The sequence below is a fragment of the Columba livia genome, chromosome 1 (assembly GCF_036013475.1).
Source record: "Columba livia isolate bColLiv1 breed racing homer chromosome 1, bColLiv1.pat.W.v2, whole genome shotgun sequence".
In the NCBI taxonomy this organism is placed as follows: Eukaryota; Metazoa; Chordata; class Aves; order Columbiformes; family Columbidae; genus Columba; species Columba livia.
Window position 1 is genome coordinate 11,544,146 of NC_088602.1, and position 15,619 is coordinate 11,559,764.

Here is a 15,619-nt window from a genome sequence, read left to right on the forward strand (position 1 = left end):
CAGCCGGTGAGCACAGCCCGGCACTGCCCGGCCGGCCAGCGCCTTCCTCCGGCAGCGCGACGGCAGCAGAGGAGCGGTGACCCGCGAAGGGAGCGTGGGGACACCGGCTGACCCGGCGCCTTCCCGGGAGGGGGTGACCTTGGGCGAGTCCCCTGGGGGAGAGACTTTTCGGGAGCGGCTCAGCGACTCCCCGGGGGCCGCGGCTGGGGCGGTGGGAGCCCCGCGGCGGGCGGGGCCGGGGCGGGCGGTCCCTCCCCGGGGCCGGGAGGCGGGCGCGGGCTGCGCTCCCGGCAGGCTGCGCTGTGCTCGGCGCGGCGGCCGGGCGGGGATCGCCCCCTCTCCCCTGCTCCCGCCTCAGCCCCCAGCGGCGTCCGGGGGGGCATGGAGACCCGGCGCGGGAGGCCGCGGGGCAGCCCCCGGAGCTGAACCGGCCGGTGCGTACCCGCCTGGGGCTGGGGAGCGAGGCGCGGAGGGGATGGCGGACAAACTTTCCGCCGGGCAAACTCGGCGGTGCGCGGGGGGCGGCGGCCGCGGGGGCGCCGGGGGCTGCGGCCTCGACGTGGGGAAACTTCTGCCCTGGGGGCTCCGCCGCGGCTCCCTCCGCCCAGCTCTGCCGGGGAGCGGAGCCAGCGCTGTCCCTGTGTCCCGCTGTCATCCCCGCGCTCCCAGTCCCTGCCGGAGGCGAGTCGCTCTCCCACTCTGCCGTGCAAGGTGCAGCGCCGGGCGGCTGCCCCTGGGCTCGCTCCCCGCGTCGCGCCGGGTTTTAGCTGGCATGCAGGCAAGAGCTGTGTGATCGTTATTTATTTAATTTTCCTCGTGGCTTTTTAATGTTTTTCCTTTTTTTTAAAAAAAAATTTGTCGCTGGGAGTGGGCGAGGGAAGGAGGGGTGTGCGTGTCTGTCGCTGCTCTTCAGCTGCAGTTGCTCTTGGCTGAGCCTGGGGACTGGCCGCAGCTGCTTGGGCTGGGGAGGGAGGGATGTTACCGGAGGACTTGCCTGTTCGTATTTTTAAATATCTATCTATATATGTGTTTTTTTCCCAAAATATTTTTAGAAGCGGGTCGAGGGGGGGTGTCGCCTTCCCCTCCCTATTTGCAGGTACTGGGGCGCTGGTTGGACCTGGGGCGAGCGCCCTGCCCCGGGGCGGGGGCGCTGGGGGCGGCGGGGGAATCAGCCGTGCACCCCCCCTCCCCTGCCGGTCTCTGCCGGGGCTCTGGTCGCTCCGGGCTCCGCGGGGCAGAGGCCGGAGGGTCCCCATCCCCGCCGTGCGACCGCCCTCAGCATCCTCGGGACGCCCGAAACTCGGACGGTGTGTGAGTGTCTGTGGGTGCGTGTATGTGCGCCTGGGGGTGTCCGTGCGTGGGGCGGCACTTGGAGGGAACCTGCTCCGGCTGGGCATGGGTTAAACGTGGCTTTCCCGGCTCTAACTTCTGCTATTAAAGGAGATAATCCAGCCTCTCTTGCCCACTTTTTGAACCTCGCTGGATTATTTGCAGGAGGAAAAGAGAAGCGTGCTTCCCCAAGAAACGCATCAGTGGGTGTCTTTTTCCTTCTTTTTGGTTATTGTTCGTGGTGGCTGGATGCCCTTGCTTTGTTGTGGTGAGGATTAAGAGTTGCCGAGTGTCCTTCGTCCCAGATCCAATTAAAATAAATGCAAGTAAATGGGACATAAAGGGAAGGCAGCACTGGCATCCCGGCAGAGGCACTAAAGCATCAAGGTTGGTTAAAAGGAAGGAGGCTTGAGGAGATGAATGCTTTCCTTCTTACTCATTTGCTTTCTCTTTGCAGCGCTGTCAGACAGGCTTAGTGAGGTGCACCGTTTGATCAGGGTTTCGCAGATCCTTAACCAATCTGTCCAGCAGAAAGAAAGAAAAAATGTCTTTTGCACAGGCATTTTAACTTATCTCTCATTTAGCAAATGCTTTGCTTTATGAAATCTGGTTTGAGTTCTCAGCACAGGAATTAAAAATCAGGAAAGAAATGCAGAGCAGAAGTGCTGCACCGTTTCTTAGTCACTGCCTGGACTATGTGCTTTCACTGAGGGCTTACTCCTGGTTTGGAGCAGTTGTGGGGAGGGTGTGAGTGTTAACTGGGAAAGCAGAACAAGGAAAAATAGCCTGGCAAGTTCTTGGCTGTCTTTTTTTCCTTCCTGCTGACATACAGAGGACTTCAGGATTTCAGTTGAACAGAAAGTTACTTTTGTTGCTTGGAGAGGACTTGGTGGTGGATGCGAGGAGAGAAAGAACAATCCCTCCACAGCCAGCTTGCCTTTGGAGAGTGCTGCTGAGAAAGAGCTTGCAGCTGTGATCTTTGTGTCCAAAAAACGCTGGAGTCTTGTTGAGAGAGCCAGGTAGGAGCCAATGTACTGCAGGGCTGGAAAATATGGGTATCCCTCTGCCTGATCCTTTGGTGGTGCTAGTGTTGTAGAAAATCAGCAGGTTGGTTGTACTTGCCTCAGTGCAGCAAATCATACTGTCTTTTTCTTTACCTCTGCTGTTTTTTTTCTTAAGCTTGATTCTTAACGTAGCATCTGGTGGCATCTTGATGACTGTGCTCTGTACCTGTGTGCCCGTGGTATGCGTGTTACGCTGCTGTGTTGTTATCCTGTGTGTGCAGGACAGGGATGGGGTGTAACCCCCCTCCAGTTTTCCTAAGTGCTAGCTGGCTCTGTTTCTGACATGAGGGCCTTCTGTTCCACCAGGTTACGTTGTCACAGTTCCTACCATCAAGATGTGCTGTTGTGACCTGGTGTGCTCTGGTTGATGGATTCTGTCAAATACAATGAAGTGAGCAGTTAGGAGAGAGTTGGGATGTTTAGCCACTGCTTGTTAGGAGCAGTTTGTAGCTGCTGTTCCACTACAGATGTACTTCTGTGCTGAGTTCTCAAATGTCTTCTGACACATGCCAACTGCGCTCATGCCACTTGTATTTACAGACAGGTTTTTCTGAAGGACAGAAAGTTGGTTAGGATAAGGTTTGTTTTAGCATGATGTGCCAAAGTGAGGCATCATACTTCTGGATGCAGGTTTGAATCCCTTACAGTTCGCCAGTGCCTTAAAGTTCTTAACTGTCTGGTAAGTGTTTGGTTGCTTATGTGAAGGGTTTCACGACTTCTGTCTGTGGTTCATAACACAAAAGCTGTTGGCACTGTTAAGACCCTTATTGTGCTGGCTGGAAGTCCCAAGGCAGAATGGGCAGGGAGTCAAAGTCTCTGCAACAGAGGTGAAATCCTGGCTACGCTGACTTCAGTGGGAACTTTGCCATAGACAAGAATGGGCCAAAGCTTCAATCCAGAAGTAGTCCTCCCTTCTTGTTGGTCATCCTGATGTACGCTCCAGGGAAGTTTTTCCTTCTCTGCTACCACCCAGACTGTGTCTGTTAGTGCAGAGAAGATGTGAGTCTCTTAGGATGTCACACTGTGTCTTTCTCGAGCACAGCATTCCTGGGAAGGAAATCAGGGCAAATACAAGTGGAAATAAAACCCCAAATGTGGACACATGCTGACTGTCTCGTTTGTGTCCTGAGTCATTCCCGGGAATGCAGAACAGACACTCTCAACCCAGCAACATTAGTGTCTCAAGGCCGCAGTGGAGGAGCCGTCGGTGGGTGCACCCAGGGCATCCCCCAGTGCAGGCATCTGTGTTTGCAAATTATCGGTTTAGTGGCAGACATTGAATATGTGAAGCAACAGTACATTCATTAATTCAACTCTGCTTAGCCTCTGCACACTGAGTGAGTTTTCTATGTATATGTGATCTGGCGAGCTATTCTCAGAGACACTTCATATATCCAGCATCCAGATAAATTTTTATGTTAAATGACAGTGACAAATGGGGAGTGTTTGATACTTTTTTTTTAACCACCACGTGGAAGGTGTGTGGTGCAGAATATCAGAATATGCATTTAATCAGTGCTGGTTGAAAGCCAGTCCAGGTCGCGGCCATCTAATAAAACTGGTCTTTTCAACAGGAATGCATTGCTTCGGTTTATTATATTCAGTGGCATAGAAGGGGATTTGTTAATATACAACAAAAATGTTCATTGGGATTGTGGTATTTGCATCTGTCTGATATATTTGATTTTTTTTTCCAGAGTGAGAACACTTTGGTGCCTGTAATTCCAGTGCAGACAGTTTTATTTTATGGTGCATTCTTTTACCGTGCATTCATCCCAGACATTTAGGTATTTTGCTCATATATGACAATGAAAGGAATGGAATATAAACTAATGTGGAACTGAGTAGCCTGTTTTCCGTGTACATCCTTATATCCTTAGTTTAAGAGACTTAACTAAGGAGGATATTTTAAATAGCTATAAATTATACCATGTTAGTGTCTCTTAGCTTGTTTTCAATGATAGTTTCTGCATTTAAACAAAACAGCCGTAATTCTAATTTAATTCAGATAAATGCATAGCCTTAATTTTGTCCCAGTGTAAAAAACTATAGATATCATGACAGGCATTGAATCAGACCCTGAAGTCATACTATTGATGTTAATATCCTGATGAACGTGTCAATGGCAGGTAGGTTTTGGGCACTGTTGGTACTGTCAGGATGCAAAAGATGGCAGTGCTGTGAAGAGGGATCCGAGCAAACCCCGCTGGGATGCCCTTCAAACCTCCGCTCTCAGGTCTGTGGTGACTTCCACCTTATGGGTTTGTTGGGGTTTTTTGTAAGTGCAATTCAAAGGGTTGATGATAACCATTAATAACCTTTGCACTGTGTGTTGTCTAAATCCTAAGGACTGTGTTCTCTTTAGTGCTTGGACTTGTGGGCTGAGCTGGGAGCTGGACTTGCTGGGTCCTGGACTAGAATACACATCATGTGGTGGTTTGAGAGACACACTGTTCTTAGCTTGTTTTTTTGCTTACCTTCGTATGAAATCTGCAAAATCCAGAGTAATTTGGAGTGAAATTGTGTTCCATGGGATTAGTAGCAAAAAACCTCCTGACTTCCCTTTTTTTTTTGGTTTTTCTTCAAAGAATCAAGAGCAGACCTTGTTGTAAGTAGTGTGCAGCTTTGTGTTGGAAAATTCCCCATTGTCTTATTGAGCTGTTGTTGATTTTGCTGCCAATCTTGGTGTATAGGCCTGGCTACTATAATAATTATACCTAAACGTGTCTGTGCCTGTACTGCCCATCATCCGCAGTTAATCAAAGCACAGACCCTGCGGGCACTTACAGCAAGTTAACACAGACGAAAAACACCAGTGGCTTTGCCGGGGAGAAAATAATATTTTATTTATTGCTTTGACATCAGTGAGTGTTGCTGTGATCATTACACCCGTGCCAATGCCATGCGGCTTCTGCCGTGGGTTCGGTGCTGCTGCCCCACTGCTTGTGCGGAGCTCACAGCTCCGTCCCTTGGCTGCAAAGCTGGTCAGAGGATGCGGCAACACATGCTGTGGCTCCTCTGGGCTGAAATCCTCCTCATTTCCCTGCTGTCTCAGTGGATTTCTCCCTGCTTTAAAAGGCATCTGTGATTTTTTTATTTTTTTTTAACTTATTTTTTATTTTTAAATGGGTTTAGCATCCCATCCTGAGAGGTGTTGGGCTTTCCAGGCAGGTGGCCATCAACAGGGCACTTCTGTCTTCAGTGGAGCCACTGGTGGGGTTTAACGCTGACTGCGGTGAGAGTTGGTTTTGGGCCATTTAGGGCACTTCTTGCCCTGCAGCATTTCCATCTTCTTAACTTGATCCTGGAGAGAGCATCAGGGGAGGGGAAAATAGTTTCGATGACTTCCTATAGCGCTGGTGAGAAATGGTCTGTCACCAGCCCTGGAAATGCACAACACAACTTGTCTTTGCTTGCACTGTGCAAACCGGCTGTAAATAACATTTCTTCTGTGTCTTTGCAGACTTCAAAGATTATTCCAGCTGTTTGGAGGAAGCCTAGTGAGAGAAGGTAGCTGGAAGTTTAATTGTAGCTTCAGGACTTGAGCTAAATCAAAATCCAAACAATCTGATAAAAATCGCAGCCACTTGAATGTTGTTAAAGGTTAAAAGTGAGCCCTCTTCAGAAAAACTATTAATGTTTTACATCTTAAAATAAAGGATCTTATTAATATTTCTAAATAACATTGAGCGTAGATTATATTTTTGCCTTCAAACCATCTGAGCACTTCTTATGATAATGCAGATTAAATTTAGTGACAAGTGCGTATAATGACAGTACAAATGTCAGTTTTGCTATCAGATGTGTTGCACTGGTATCTTTTTAATATTAAACATGATTTTGTCCCGTATTGCTTAAACAAATCACGGCACCCAGAGTCTTAAGAGGATGTCTCTGTGTTCTGCCACAGGGTGAAATAATTTGTTGACTCTTCCTATTTAAATAACTAGTTAATAATTTTGACATGTAGATGTCTGGGGTGGGTTTGGTATGATTTTCTTTTTTTTTTTTTTTATTATTTTAAGATCGTGTTTGAAATACATTTGTATTCTCTAAGTGGGAATTAAATAACGGCAGCTCATGCTGTGGATCAGGTGAGTTAAGTCACTGCCTGCATGGCTGCATCTTTATGGTGTGATCGCATGCGAGGTTGAATTGCCAGCTTGTGTTTCATTGGGATGACCTAGCTTTATGGATTTTCACTGCACCGCAATACATACGATGGATACACTGGCAAGCAGTAAACCCAGAGCTGAGGTTTTACGTGCATGTTTTTCCTAGAGGCTTGCTGTGAAACTTTTTAGTCAAAATTCAACCACCACCATTCACTGTTAGGATCTTCAAGAGAGCCCAATTGCTAGTTTCCTTTGGAAAAGCCCAGCCTTTTTCTTTGTTCTTGTACTTTGGAAAAAAATGTCATTTTCTGTTCCTCCTTTGCCCCTGATAGTGTGTGTCCATATTATTGTAGTGGTCTGGACCTAGGAAAAGCCTGTGCTACCCAGAAGGAAATGTTCCTCTGGCAAAGAAGCTAGAGGATTGCATGGAACAACAGTATTAATAATAATAATTACTATTGTTATTTTAAGCTGGAGGTTTTCATTCAGGGCCAGGATGAAAACAGAGTGAAAAGGCAGCTGCTACTTTCCAGTAGCCAAAAGGCTTCAGTTTTATCAGACACTGAATAGCTGGAGGGTGATGTGAGGGATGGTGCAGGGATGAGGGGAGATGTGCTGATAAAGCATCCTTGTACCTCTGCCCATTGCCCAGATGTTGGATAATGCTGGAGTTCTTGCGAGTTTTCTTGGAGCAGGCTGGTTTTAAAGTCTTGCAGTTGACCTCCCACCTGTGGATGAAGCTCTCTCCAAATGATGTGCGAGCTTTGGATCACCTCTGATGCCTTGGACGGGCCTTTGCCGGCCTGCCTTGCTGCCCTGCAGCAGGATGCTGGCTCGCTTCCCTCCGCCTTGCACGGCAGCATCTGTTCGGGAGGTTCTTTACCCAGCATGGCTTGTGCAGGGAATATTTAAAGATGCCCACAAGGCTCCTTTGGTGTAGTTTATTGCATTAGTAAAAAGCGTTGTGATACAGATCATTAGGAGGAGTATAAGCAAATATTCTGTGTGCTTTTGCAGCCGTGTCGTGAGGTCAGAAATAAGTGGCGAGGCACATACGCCGCTGATGGGGGTTTGAGAATTGACTCTCGCCAATACGTGATGTGTCCACTTGGCAGCGGTTTGTCTTTGGGCAAATTGACACAGTGAGGTTTAGCTGGATTCATGCTGAGATCCTGGTCCTCTTAAGCTTGCACAGTGCATGCTTGGGCTCTGCTTTGGAGCAAGAAGCAGATAACGTAGGCAGAGAAAGCCCAAAGGACCCTGATGAAAATGAAGCTTGCAGTGGTTCCCTATGGATTAGTTTGGTATAGGAGAAAAGACCTGCATACTGTGCTAAAGCAGCAGGATGCAGAGTTTTGTTTCTTTTTCGCTTTCTCTCTGCTTCCTCAACTGTTCCCAGAAGCTGCATCCTGGAACATACTTCCTAGAGCTATTTCCCTCTGTTAGCTTTGTAGTGACACCTAAAATGATTAATGAACATTAATAAGTATCAGTTGACCCACTGCTGACTTCTTTGGGTGTGCGGTGTGAGTGTGGGAAGACTAAGGAGAAAGTGGAAGAGAGGAGAGAGAGGATTTCAAGGTGAGTAAGGAGTGAATAGAGGGTACTAGTTGTCTGGGCATGGGTTAATGAATGTTGAGAAGCAAAGGATGGAAAAGAAACAGTGGGAAGGTGCTGGTTTCTGATGGTGATGCCTGAAAGAAGGAACTTGGAATTTTCGGGGTCCTGGACAATGCTAGGTAGCTGGCTGGGGAATGGGGAGAGGGAGAAAGATGGGCAGGGAGTTTTAGCTGTATTAACATTTACTTTAACTGTTTTGGGGGCTTTTTTTTACGCTCTCTTAAGTATCTGTGATTTACAGTATGGCTAAAATAACATAGCTAATATCTTTCTTTGGTGTTCTTAGATTGACATGCCTAACGTGCTTTCAGACCTAGTTTTTCATTAGCTAACTGTATGTGCAAGCAGACAGTGTGTCTGCACATAGGTTCTGCGAGACAATGATGTATGAACTATCTGGCTGAGACTGAACCAGATTTGAATTTCAGACTCTTACAAAAAAGTGTTGATAACTTTGGGCATGTTTCTTCCTTTACGTTGTTGGTTTGTTTTATCTGTAAAAATTAAGATGACAATAATAATAAAAGGAATTTTACTACTTATTCCCAGAAGCTTTGAATACATCGTTATTGTGATAGGCAGACAAAAGCTAAATGTGCGTGTCTATTGCATAAACTCGCATCACTTCTCTCACTAACTCTTCTGAGAGATTTCCTTTTGGCTTCATATTTTTCCTGGCTGCGCAAGTACTTTTTAGCCAAAGCGTTTATGAAACGAATTTAGCATTCCATCACTCCTGCAGATGTAACACATCTATGACAGTCTGCGTGCAAGGGGCTGGTCTGCCCAGTGTGCTGGCCTGGCTTGGACCTGCATCGAGAGGGTCATTGGCAAGGGGGGGAATCTGAAGTAGCCTGCAATGATCTGCACTTATACATATAATTTTCCTAAGTCTTTTACATAAGAAAGAGCTAAACCTTTTAAATAAAAAGTAATTTGTCTCCCGATTGCTGTGTTGCTGGAGTCTTAGGAGCATCGTTACTCATTTGGGTAGTCCTGCTGGGTATGTCAACCGTATGTCTTGAGGGTTGTTCAGATATTGCCATCAGGACCAAAATTACTCTCTACCAGCCAGAAGTCAGCCCTCTACAGAGTCAGGAGCTTGTGAACCCAAGTACCCGTGGTGGCCGCTGATGCTCTCCAGCAGCTGGGGGCTTGCCCGGCAGCCGTGTGCAGGAGCAGGCTGGACAAGGAGCTTGTCAGGGCCGGGGAGCATGCTGTGCTCATGGCCATTCCTGCAGGTGCCCTTCAGGGTTTGTATGGAGATACTCACCGGCTTTAATAGGAATCGTTAAGCAGAAATTATGTAGGTCATTATCCTGTATAAAGTGGGAGTTCTTGTGCACTGCATGTATACATTGAATATTGAGGATGTTATTGTGATATTTCCTTACACAGTTTAAATAATCATAGGATAGTTTGGGTTGGAAGGGACCTTCAAAGCTCATTCAGTCCAATCCCCTGCAATGAGCAGGGATGTCTTCAAATGGACCAGGCTGCTCAGAGCCCTGTCCAGCCTGACCTTGAGTGTCTCCAGGGATGGGGCATCCACCACCTCTCTGGGGAACCTGGGCCAGTGTTTCACCACCCTCAGTGTAAAAAATTAATTCCTCATCTCTAACCTGAATCTCCCTCTTGTCCTGTTGTGACAGGTGCTGCTATTCATAAAAAGTCTGTCCCCATCTTTCTTACAGGCCCCCTTTAAGCACAGAAAGGCCGCAACAAGGTCTCCCTGGAGCCTTCTCTTCTCCAGGCTGAACAACCCCAGCTCTCTCAGCCTGTCCTCCCAGCAGAGCTGTTCCAGCCTCTGACCATTTCTGTGGCTCCTCTGGCCCCTCTCCAACAGGTCCATGTCTTTCCTGCACTGAGGGCTCCAGAGCTGGACACAGGACTCCAGGTGGGGTCTCACCAGAGCGGAGCAGAGGGGCAGAATCACCTCCCTCCACCTGCTGGCCACGCTCCTCCTGATGCAGCCCAGGACACAGTTGGCCTTCTGGGCTGCAAGTGCACATTGCCGGCTCATGTCCAACCTTTCATTCACCAGTACCCCCAAGTCCTTCTCTGCAGGGCTGCTCTCAATCCCTTCATCCCCCAGCTTGTATTGGTACTGGGGACTGCCCTGACCAAGGTGTAGGACCTTGCTTTTACATGTTTTAAAGTTATTCATCATAGAATTGGCCACCTTCAGGATGCACTTTATGAGTGGGCTATCTTTATTGTACTGATGGCATAACTGTATTTGTTGCTGAAGGTTAGCAGAAGTCCTGGTTTGTACTTTCCTTTTGATTAAGTAGTTCCTGGCATTCATGGAGTCGTTTTCAGTCCACTGCAGTGAAGCTGAGATCAGAATCTGGTTCTTTAGATTTCAGACAAAAAGAATAGCGATGTCTTGTGAGTGTTTGTTTCCCTGCCAGTAGAGTCTGGATGACTTAATCCCTGCATATATCAACACATTGATCAAGTTTCACAGAAAAGTATCCAGGGGTAACTTTAACAAATATTTTAAAATGTAAGCCTGGGTTGTAATTTAAGGCCTCACATGGTTATACAGTTCTGAGTGTAATGGGAGTGACAGCTCAGGGCTGGATTTTAGGATAGCTTTATCTGCAGTAATATTCAGCTGTAGGTCTATCAAAACAGCCTTCTAAAGCCAGAGCTCCCTGTGGCATGGCATTTGATCAAATATGCCTTAATAAAGCCAGTGTGAGATTCCACATCCAAAGGATAAATAGAGTCTTTGAGAGTATCTCCCTTTCACATACCTGTTACGAACTTGTAGGGCTGAGATCCTTCGAAAATGATGAAGTTGGATTCATTTTGGGCGTGTTTCCTGAGGGAGATATGGCTGGTTGGTTTGCTCTTTTCCGTCTTTCTCTTTAGGTGATGCAATGAGCGTAATGCTGAAGCTCATCTGAGTAGAGATGGGTGCAGAGCCCTTTTCAAAGTCGTTGCTGAGCTGCTGTTGTTTACAGAGCAGGATTTCAAAACCAACCATCATGCAGAGTCGCAGGCCATGCCTTGCAGTGGAGGCACTTCAACTTCCAGCAGGTCAGCCCCACGTGCTGCCAAGAGGAATCAGGATGTTTTTGAGATCTAGATGTGGAAATGCTGTACTCATGGACTGTACTCATCTCCTATTTCCCATTGCCAGTGAGAGCCTTTCATTTGAAGTAGTGTTATTTAATCATGAGCCAAACAAAACCACAGAATTAAGCTAAAAACACACAAGACTGTGTGTCTAAGAAATATTGGGTGATCTGTTAATTTCAAATAAGAACCTTTTTCTAGCTTGCTTTCCTGTACTGATTCTTTTTTAGCCCTCAGCATCTCTTCCATGGCCATTTATCAGTTGACTTTGACACTAGGTCGCTGGGACAACAACAGGAATGAGTAGTGAGGGTTTTGCCACCATTTCCAAAACTAGTAACTTTTTCTTCCGTAAGAGCTGAGACCCCAAGAGGAGCAGACTTCATCGCTGGCTGTATTGTGAACATAAAAAGGTTTGGCATCTTCTGTAATATCCTGACTTTCAAGTCCAGCCAGAGATACTCAGTAGTTATGGAAGGAAGAAGTAAGTCTGCAGATCCCCCAAGGAAAACGTTTTACCATCCTCCTGTATGTGCCTGGGTTCTTCCCAATCTGCACCACTGAAACAAGAAACTGAAGGGAAAAGTGGAAATCCTGAAACTCTTAAAAAGGTTGGAAATATTTCCCAAATTCATTTGAAGAGAGATGTTACTGCCCATGACCTGCATGTCTGCTATCATACACCTCTGCAGTATCTCTGGGGGTCAAGACTGCAATGCAGATGTTGGTGGACTTGTCGCATCTTCAGCAGTAAATCTTAAAGCTGTATGTCCTAGGAAGGCATTAGTAACAAGCCCTCATGCTTCATTTAAATGGACAGACCTGTGTTCCACCTGCAGTGGTACTGCAGAGACATGGGATTCTCATTTGTTCTGGCAGCAGCTTTCTCTAATGGGTTCCCAGAAAACATTTAGAATATCTTGGTATTTAGTGTGTGGGTTTTTCAGAAGGTTAACATTTAGAAGGAGGGAGCTTATGAAGCAGTTTGATAGGAATGACTGATAATGGGTCAAAATGCTGCTAAACAGCCCGTAACTGCTGCTATCTGGTATGGTCTTGCTGAGAGCTTCACAGCCAGCTCCTTTTGTGGCTTTGGTTGCACTTATATATTGGGGATATGGCTTCATCCCACAAACATGTAGTTTGTTCCACTGGTAGATATCAAACAGCTTCATGATGAAGTACAGAATCCTTACACACATTCTAGAAATGAAGGAATCAAGGCAGAGGCAGAGGAGTTGTCTTGCTCCATGGTCACGCAAGGGTTTGTGGTTGAGTTACAAGACCCATCTGTCCTGCAGTTTTTGATGAGCTGCAGATGATGCTCAGCAGTTCTGCTCAAACAGGAAGAAGGTTCTACAAGGTTGTTGTGTGGTTTCCTTTGGGAGGGAGCTTTTTACTTAATGTACAGAGCTGGTGCACCCAGAAGGAGACCAGTCTTGAGACGGGTTTGGTGGTGCTGCAGGCCCCTAAGATCCTTTTGTGTTGCACATAACCTTCTTCTCCCTTTCACCATAGGCTGGCTGATACACTACTTCCTTCCATTTAAATATCTAATATGCTCCCTGTTTTTTTCTAGGGTCAGAAGAGCACAGAAATGGGTGTACGGTGTTTTGGATCCTCATTTTTCTGCCACTACCATTTTTTTCTGTTAATGCAACTTGACTGGAATCACCTATGTTTTCTCTGAAAACCAAAGTTTTGTGGTTTCAGCCTTTGGGGCTCTCTTTTCTGGTGTCATTTTACCTTCCACTGTCTTGGACTGTCCTTGTGCACATATGTGCACATATGTGCAAGGAACACATAAGGGAAGATACTGAAGAAGAAGAAATCCCGGTCTGCTGCCTTGCTTCTCTTGAGTCCCTCCAGCAGCACAAGCCCTGGCTACATCCTGATCTGTGCATTGTGTAAGCTTGGCCCAGCTCTGTCATGGTAGTGAAGTGAGGTTCACATTGGTTGGGATGCTGCACATGTTCATTTAACTCAAGATTCCCTTTCCTCTAAGAGACACTTAATAACAGCATAGAAGTAATTAAGTGGTGTTTCCCTATAAATATTTTCCTCCTTATCATCAGCAGAGCTGGAGATAAATGAATCTCACCTGTGAAGGGTTGCCTCAGCCTAGTAACAGAGGGTCCCTCTATGTTTAATGAGAAGCATTTCCAGGTGGAACTTTTCCCTTCCCTTCCCTTCTCTTCTCTTCCCTTCCCTTCCCTTCCCTTCCCTTCCCTTCCCTTCCCTTCCCTTCCCTTCCCTTCCCTTCCCTTCCCTTCCCTTCCCTTCCCTTCCCTTCCCTTCCCTTCCCTTCCCTTCCCTTCCCTTCCCTTCCCTTCCCCTTCCCCTTCCCCTTCCCCTTCCCCTTCCCTTCCCTGTAGGTGTTTCATGCCACTCTTATTGATTACAGTGGCAGTGGAGTTGACTAACTTAGATACATAACTTTTAGCTGGTTGAAATCAGATGAGAAGAATTCCCTGCTTATCATCTTGGGTGGGTTTAGTGACCTCCAGTAGTGCCACCACATTAGTGTCTGTTAGAAAAAAATATTGGTGAAAGGAGAGTAAATAAAGGTCTTTACAGATTGAAAAAAAAAATTAGAGACAGTGCCACTGCTAGACTAGATGTCTTTTAATTTGAAGGCCCAGGGTGGTTAGCAGCTACTAATGTGCTGTGCTGAAGATATTCTGCTGTAGAAATCATGTGGGTGTTGTGTTTTTTGAAAGTAGTTTTTGGACAATGTTCTTGACAAAGGTAAGCACACTTAACTTACAGAGTCTGTAGTTAGGAAGCAGCAATTACAAAGGAAAGAATAGCAGAAATTAAACGAGAAAGAAAATTCTATTAATGCCTATCTTTGTGGTAGTAAGTAGGTCAGTGAGCTGAGAAACCCCAGGCAGATTTGCAGTTCCCACACAGTGAGGCTGGAAGAAAGATGCTGAAGCAGAGGCGGTGATTTAATCAGAGGTTGGTGGCGTGAAGCAAAGAACACTGGATGCATAGTCAAAATTGTAGAAAACATCTTATATTCTGATTTTGGAAATAAACAAAAGGCTGGTGTCTGTGCATTGCCACACAGAGGCAGCCAAACCCCTTGTCTGTGGGTTTTATGGATGGAGGGGCTTAAGCTGTTTAATTGAGGCCGTGCAGGATTATTCTGTTGCGCATGTGATTGCTGGCGATGGTGCGAGGCTCCGTCTCCGTGTGTGTCCCGTGCCCGGCAAACTGTGCCGCTGCCTGGGTGGTGCAGGGACCCCCAGCACTGGGCTGCGGTCACGGGGTGCTCACAGGGATCGGGGTGTCCCAATTCAGGACCCACAGAAAACCCTTTGCGTGATGAGCAAGTGGCGACACCAACTCCCTCACCCCAATGAACACAAGGGTAAGAGTCCAATTAGTTTGCAGATAATGAGGCGGTCACCGAAAGAAGGACTGGAGTTTGGCAGGGCAAAATGGGAGCATTCTCCTGCTTCCATTTTGGACTCGGGAACCTCATTATTTAGTTATGCGGTTATGAATGAAGTTCTGGCTTTTGAGGTTTTAAAGGAGTCAGCGATCATCATGCTGTAGCTGGGGATCATGCAGGGTAGTGTAGCAAAGTGGTTGCTGTGGGGGGATGGACCAGAGGGCTTTTTTGGGAACATTCCTAGGGCTAATGGAAAAGGAGAATAATTCCTGGGTCTGAATATGAGCATGTCAATATAAAAAAAGAATAAAATATATTAGTATTAATAATAAGCATACTAATGCTAATTAATAAATATCACCAGGGTGGGTGTCAAGAGGGTGGGACCAGACGCTTCAGTGGTGCCCAGTGATAGGATGAGGGGCAATGAGCACAGACTGAAGCACAGGAGGTTCCATCTGAGTATGAGGAAAAACTTCTTTACCTTGAGGGTTCCAGAGCCCTGGAACAGGCTGCCCAGAGAGGCTGTGGAGTCTCCTTCTCTGGAAACATTCAAACCCACCTGGACACATTCCTGTGTGATCTGCTCTGGTGAACCTGCTTTAGCAGGTGGGTTGGACTGGATGATCTCCAGAGGTCCCTTCCAACCCTGTGATTCTGTATTAATCATACTTTATTTTTTAGGTAGAAGAATTCCAAACCTATATTTATGTGGATAAATGCTTATTTAATGAGGGATTAAAATTGTCATAGTTCAGTCTAGGAAATTAGAAACAACTGGAAGAACTGAACTATTATTGCACAGAGAGGAGATGCTGGTGAATGGCAGCGATGACTGGGATACGCATTGGCGTTGGTCAGCCAGGAGTGCTCTGGGGCTGACTGGTGATTACAAAGCATCTGGAGGAGACTTGTCAGCACCCTGGGGAGCCCAATCTGCTATGTCAGTAGAAAATATGATGAGAAATCCTGAGTGATCTGTTGTTCGGAAAATGCTTTGGAAC

At 46.8% G+C, this 15,619-nt stretch overlaps 1 protein-coding gene across 9 annotated transcripts in view; it reads left to right on the top strand.

The window, feature by feature from the left end:
- Positions 1-295: 295 nt before the first annotated feature.
- The window catches only part of FAT3 (FAT atypical cadherin 3), a 419,173-nt gene continuing 403,849 nt past the window's right edge, over positions 296-15,619 (top strand). For all 9 annotated transcript variants that reach the window (XM_065036403.1, XM_065036610.1, XM_065036770.1 and 6 more), the window contains exon 1: positions 296-434. The gene's annotated coding sequence lies outside the window, so the exon portion shown is untranslated. The remainder of the gene's footprint in view (positions 435-15,619) is intronic.